The sequence below is a fragment of the Barbus barbus genome (assembly GCF_936440315.1).
Source record: "Barbus barbus genome assembly, chromosome: 23".
In the NCBI taxonomy this organism is placed as follows: domain Eukaryota; kingdom Metazoa; phylum Chordata; class Actinopteri; order Cypriniformes; family Cyprinidae; genus Barbus; species Barbus barbus.
This window is the reverse complement of record NC_136751.1, coordinates 4,910,004-4,917,141: the sequence shown is the minus strand read 5'-3', so window position 1 is coordinate 4,917,141 and position 7,138 is coordinate 4,910,004.

Sequence of the window (7,138 nt, the reverse complement as noted above, 5' to 3'; positions counted from 1 at the left end):
CTAATCTTGGCTTAGTCTAAACCTCGTATGTGAAACCAGGCCTAAGATTTGATTTCATTTGTTTAGGACTATCAAAAATTTGCCGAATTATATTATACTCCGGAGATATATAGGGACTCTGCCAGACAAAATTTATAATAATAAAATGTGTTAAAGTCTCTTATACTCACCAAAGCTGCATTTATTTGATACAGTAAAAAAAAACAGTAATATTGTGAAATATTATTACAATTTAAAAGAACTGATTTCCAGTTATATTTTAAAGTGTAATTTATTCCTGTGATGCAAAACTGAATTTTCAAGTCTTCAGTGTCACAGAAATCTTTAACATGCTGACTTGAATGATCAGTTATTATTTGTGCTTAATTATTAATAATCGTCTTATTATCAGTGTTGGAAACAGTTTTTGTTGAAGAAGAAACTGTGATACGTTTTTGTAATATTTAATAGATTTCACAAGAACAGCATTTATTTTAAATATAGATTTTTTTTTTGTAATAATATAAACGGATTTCTGAATAAAAGTATTACATTTATTTTTAAAAAGTACTTACTATATCACAGTATATAAAGTTATATTAAGGTTAATGTTTTTAACGTTGATAATAAGAAGAATTGTTTCTTGAGCACCAAAGCAGCATATTAGAATGAGTTCTGAATGATCATGTGACACAATATATTAAAATAGAAAACAGTTATTTTAAATTGCCATAATATTTTACAATATTACTGTTTTACTATTTATTGTATACCAAAACCAGAGCAGTAGTTGTTCAAACGTCAAGTCTTGCATTTTGCTCATTATTATGAATTATTTGGTCTGCCATAAACCACTAATTAAAATAAACTGCCTATACACAACAGTCACACAATCACACAACATTCTGCATAAAGTACTTTAGTTATGCATTACTACATAGACACTTATTATCTGCAAACATAATATGCATTTCCATCTTAATAATATGTCAGACTTTTCTCCGGCATAGCTGGACTCCCCTTATGCATAAACTGGGGAAAGCCTGTGCATTAATTTGGCCCTATATGTAAATAAGTTATCAGTAGATGGCGCTAGAGACTTTCCCAAAACTGCTCAAACCTTGAGAACATACACGGTTTAGTAGCCTACGATTCGACAGACTGTAATGTAAACACTGGTGCTGAGCTGCAACATGCTAAATTTCTGGAAAATATTCTTGACACTTTTCCAGATTAAATTTGTTATGCAACTTGACATTATAGTGGGGGGGGGGGGGGGGGGGGGGCACACATGAATAAGTTGTTTTTAAATTATGGTTCAGTAGGCTAAAAAAGCATGGCAGCACCAAACCTACATCAAGGTGCCAGATGTGCATGAAAAAGAATGAATTTGAACTCCGTCGTGACTATCTTTGTTGTGATAAATTAAGCCGCTGTGTTTCCAGGTTTCACGCTTATGCCTCATCTGGAAGGAGCGCTCCTAACAATCTGGACTGCATTAGATTCTTTTGTCTCCCTCTCTCTCTCTCTCTCTTCCTCCTTTCTTCTTATTTTCGTCCTTTTCCCTCTGTCTTTACTTTGTGCTATTCATATTCCTTTCATTAAGCGCTGCTGCTCCCAGAATGCACTGCTCCCGGGCTGTCTGGCAGATGTTTCACAGTTTGTGGCACCAGTGTAAGTATATCAGTGCGAGTAAGTGTTTCCCTAGATTTTTAGACATCAATCTGAGTGCTTCAATGAAGCATTAATGATTTTCATTCGCACACACTGAACATCTGCAAGTTTACAGACACTTATTTGTGTTTATAATTACAGACGTACGTATTATAAAATGGATGGTGAGACACCGACAAATAGCGAGAACGATCCCACAAACTAATGCAGCTGGCCTGTGATACCTCGCTCTGAAACTCCCTGCAGAACATCATTATGAGGACCGGAGTCCGCAACTACCCACAGAACAACCAATCCACAGCCAGATAGACACACCATTTAAACTACAGGTCACAGATATCATTAGCAGTTGTGTGTGTGTGTGTGTGTGTGTGTCTGGACGAGACTGCAGCACTAAGTCTGTTCTTGGTTCCTACCCCCTCCTCCATTTTACTTTCAGAACGCTGTCCCTGAAATTGATCCCAGATTGTCTGTTTGCGTTGCCAGAAGCGATTCATATCGTTTTTATCTTGCAGACAAGCACTCTACCGTTTCCAGATGGAGAAGGCACAACAGGGTTCAAGTTTGTTTTTCAGAAAATGTAATGCTATAATGTCTTTGACTCCCAGAAAAAGCTGCATAAAGCAGCAGGTCTGTGAACGAGTACCTCTAGCCACGGACAGATGGGACGAGCGAAAGCTTGTGAGAGAAAATAAGATATCCTTTTTCTTTGTGGCTGTGTTCTTGAGCAGCATTCTTGAGGATAATTTGTTTACTTGTATGTTTGTTCGTGGACCAATGTTTGTTTGCTCTTCTAAGTGTTAAGAAAGCATATTATCCTTGTACATTTCTAACACTGTCATGGTTAGCGATGTGGTCCAGTTTCCATTGAGAGAGAAAACTTTGCGATGGTGGCTTAACAGGGCAGTTCTGTTGCTGTGTGTGTGTGTGTGTGTGTGTGTGTGTGTGTGTGTGTGTGTGTGTGTGTGTGTGTGTGTGTGATGACATGTATGCAGCCTGAGAAGCTGAAAATCTCACTCCTCGATTGCAAGCAAATGTGGTAAAAACCGCAAGACAAATCTCCTGATGTACGTTGTGTCAAGAAACCATTCCAAAGTTCCAAATCCTATGAAGAAATCTATTATGATGTTGTTTTGAAAAGCCTGTTATGCTCAAAATCAAAATTAGTGTATGACATAAATTATTTAAGAAGTATTGTGCAATTTTAAATTGAAGGAATAATCTGGAGGAAGCTTCATGCTGTTATAAAGTTACCACAGAAAATGATTTTGACTCAGTCTGTAAAAGTAAGAATGTGTGATACTATGGCACGGAAGTTCTAAGCGGCCATGCATTATTATAATTTTTCTGTCTTGTTTTCTCGTGATCACGACTTAATTTTCTCGTGATCTCGACATAACGAAAGTTGTTTTGTCGTTATCACGACTTAATTTTCTCTGTGTATTCAGCATGAGAAAATGCTATAGAAGCAGCATCATGGATGATCGTATTCGCTTTTACTTTGATCAGGGACTCACTCAAACTGAAATAGCTCTGTGTCTGTCAGTGATTGATGACTTACACATAAGTGTTCGACACTTGAGAATGTCGGGTCTGCAACTTTATCGTCGAAGACAATATAGCAACCCTGATTTTCTCACGATAGCTACAATTACGTCGTGAGAAAACGTTTTTTACGTTGAGATCAACAACTTTCGTTATGTCGAGATAACGACAAAACAACTTTCGTTATGTCGAGATCACGAGAAAATTAAGTCGTGATAACGACAAAACAACTATCCTTAATGTCGAGATCACGAGAAAATTAAGTCGTGATAACGACAAAACAACTTTCCTTAATGTCGAGATCACAAGAAAATTAAGTCGTGATAACGACAAAACAACTTTCCTTAATGTCGAGATCACGAAAAAATTAAGTCGTGATAACGACAAAACAACTCGTTATGTCGTGATCCCGAGAAAATTAAGTCGTGATCAAAACAAGACAGAAAAATTATAATAATGCATGGCCGCTTAGAACTTCCGTACTATGGGGCAAGTGTAGTGGAGGGTTTCGAAGTCTGTCTTTTTTAATGCTTCAGTCTAAATTGTAAATTTGAAGTGGAACTACTTTTCTAGGTGAAAGAACTTCTGTTACCATTTCGATTTCCGTTGGTGTTTTCTTCATACTGTAGTGTCTCTCAAAATGTATAATGAACAATCTGTACTGCAAAATAGTTGTACAGTAAATAATATAAAAAAATATTTTTACATGATGTATTTATTTGAAAAGTGAAAAAGAGAGATGAAATGTATTTTTTTAAGAAAATGTCAATGTCAACAAGCCAATGTGTTTAAGTGTTTTGAACAGTAATTTGTACAAATGTATTAAAAGCATTAAACAATTAATTATTTCTGATTAAGTTTAAATACCTTAGTAAAAAAACTAATATGTTTAACATTTATTTCATTCAAAGTATAGTTCAAATATATTAGCAAAATTACTGACATATTGCTCAAGACTTACTAATATACTTTACTTGGAGTACTAGTTTTACACATTTCTTATTATTAGGCCTAAAATGTGTTTTAATGTCACTGTTGATGAGGATTGTATGATGTTTGAATAATATCGGCCTTTAAACGCCAGCTATTTAAAGTATACTTGCACAATCACTTCAGTATATCTTCAGTTGGACTTCCGCACAGTTAAACTGCATTAAGTACAAAATGAGTTGTTCCAGTTTAGCAGACTTTAAGTATACCACTTTAGTATACCAAAAGTACATTTGCAGGGTACATAAGTATGTAAATGTATTTGTAGTATACTTAGCATGAAAAATGCTACATTCAAATACATTTTAGTATATTTATTTTTCACTATAAGGTAAAATGAGAAAAAGCAGCCTGCATGTGAAGAACTGACTAATGACTCCATGTTTAGTCAAAGTCTACCGTATAAACACATTGTACAAAATTATTATGAAATAAGGCACAAAGTGACTGTTAATTCACACTTCTGTATACTTGTCCCATAGACGGCTATTGTGCATGCATTGTTTAAAATTGGTAAAATTATTTACCGCAATAATGGACAGGATGCCACAGTTGAAATAAACATAAATGCAAGGTAAAACGCACATTGGCTAGTAGTTCAAGGCCAGTTGAGGCAGTGCTGTGCCAGTTGTTCTCAGCACTGTCCTTGATGTCTCCTTATGGTGTCCTTTGTCAGTTATCTAGCCAGGTGTTGAGAGGACAGCACCAGCCTTGATCTCTTTGAAGCCTTTTCCGTCCAGCTATCCTTCAGATTTCAATGTGAAGCCTAATCTCCTCTCTTTATCCCCATGGCATTTATCCATGAGATCATCAGAAGCAACACTGGATTGTAAAGGCTAATTGCACATAATTGCTCACTGGCTCTGAGACTGAAACAAGCAGCTCTGGGAGCAAAATAGAGCCGGTTGCACTGAGCTGAGGAGATACGAGATAGACATCAGAGAGAGTTCAGGAAGTCATTTACAGAATGATACCATATTTTCCTACTGACCAAGTGAGGAATTGTAAAACTCTTCCCATCTTGTGGGATCACAAAGGGGTCACTGATAATGTGAGAAAAGTCTATCAAAGATTAAGTAAACCGGCCACACTCACAAAACACTTATACCCATGTCGGACCCGCATTGCGTTTCTCCACAGAGCGCAAATTGAGCTTCTCGTTTTTCCTTGGACCCTGAGAAATATGACATCACACATGTGCAGGAAATCCTATTTTGGAGCCCGTTAATGCTTCATATACGTTTGGGCCGGCTAGAGCCAAGAGCAGAGTGCCAAGATGTGAAACCAAAGTGGGTGGAGAGAGAAATTAATTGTCACAAGCTTCTCCTTCCCTCTGCCTTCAGCTTCTTTTGGCAAGACACAGGAAAACAAAGAGGCCTGTTAAGGGCCACTTGCTCAGGGAGGATTGTGGGTAAGCACTTCCGCACACTAAACAGCTGAAGCGGAGCCGCTTAGGCAACGGCCCTGAGGGAGTCTTTTTCTCCGATTGGGGGTCGGTAAGATTAAGAGGAAGCGGGAAGCAGAAGATGAGGTCGTCGTGGCCACTCGACCGAGGGCGTCGTTGGGAGCGCCGAAGCTTCTTCTCTCTGATGGACAGTAGAGCGGTCTGCATGCAGTACATAAATGCTCCACGCTACATTAGAGGCCAAAGCCTTTCCACATGTTGTTTGCAGAAGGCCTCTGTGGTGCCTTTTTCCCATCTGGCTCTTTCCAGGTCAGCTGGACCGCCCCCCTTCTTTTATACACACACCGACGTGCAAGATCCCTGACGTGAACCTGCGTTCCGCTTCACAAGCGCTCCACCGAAACGCAAGCAAACCCTCTCCAGGGTTTTGTGGTTCGCGCATATGCGCACACAGGCCGGTCTCGCCGTGTCACGGGTCTCTCGCTCTCTTGGTGGCAGGTTAGCTGAGCTGTAAAACTCACTCTAGTGTGTCCGCCGCTTGGCAGAGCCACAAATATATCCACGGCACTTTGAGAAGCAGTTAGGCTCATCCATTCAGAGCCTGACACACTTTGTTGACAGGCCACAAGCCCCTCTCCATCATTAAGAGCCTGAGAGGGCCTGTGAGAAGCCATTACGGTATTGCCCTTGGTGTGGCAGCCAAAGATATTACAAAGTATACTGTAACTCGGAGTATGGAGCCTGGGAAAATGTGGTTTGTGTGTACAGTGTGCACAAAACACAAAGCTGTCAACAGTTACGCTAATGACAGAATTAGGAATGAATAAGCAGGGCCTGTCCGCCAACCTCCTTGAAGCTAGTCAGGATAAATTTGATGCTGCTGGAATGTCCCATCAGGCATCAGGCTCCACTGTAATCCTTCTGTGGCTAAAAGTTATGAAAATTTGGGCTATTTTTTCTGCCTCCCATAGGCTGTTTTTTTCTGTGCCGTCCACTTTTGCTGTCCTTTGCTGTCCTCTCCTTTCTCATCATGCTTGTATTTCTTTCATCTGTCTCTAACCTCAAACTTAGGGCCAATACGACCAAACCAATGCAGAGCTGACAACTGCAACTACGCAAGAAGAGACCAGGTAAAACAATATGAGTTGAGAGAAGACTAAATGAGATGAGGACAGACAAGAGGAGAGTAGAATAAACAAATTCAGTTTAGAGAAGAAGGGAAGAAAAGAAATAAAAGAGGAAAGAAAATGGGGAGGTAATACAAGATGAGAAGAAAGGACACAGGACCAGAGAAGACCAGATGAGATAAATTGAGAACTGAGGAGAGAAGGAAGAGGCAAGGTGAGATTAGACAAAAAGAGAACAGAAATTAGATGAGGACAATAAATGAGATCAGAAAAGACTACGAGAATAGAGGACAAAAGACAAAGAGATGAGACGAGACAGGTTGAGAAGTGAGGAAAGAAGGAGATGAAACTAGGTGAGATAAGATAATATGACACAAAGAAGTTGACATTAGAGAAATAAAAGGAACAATCATGTCAA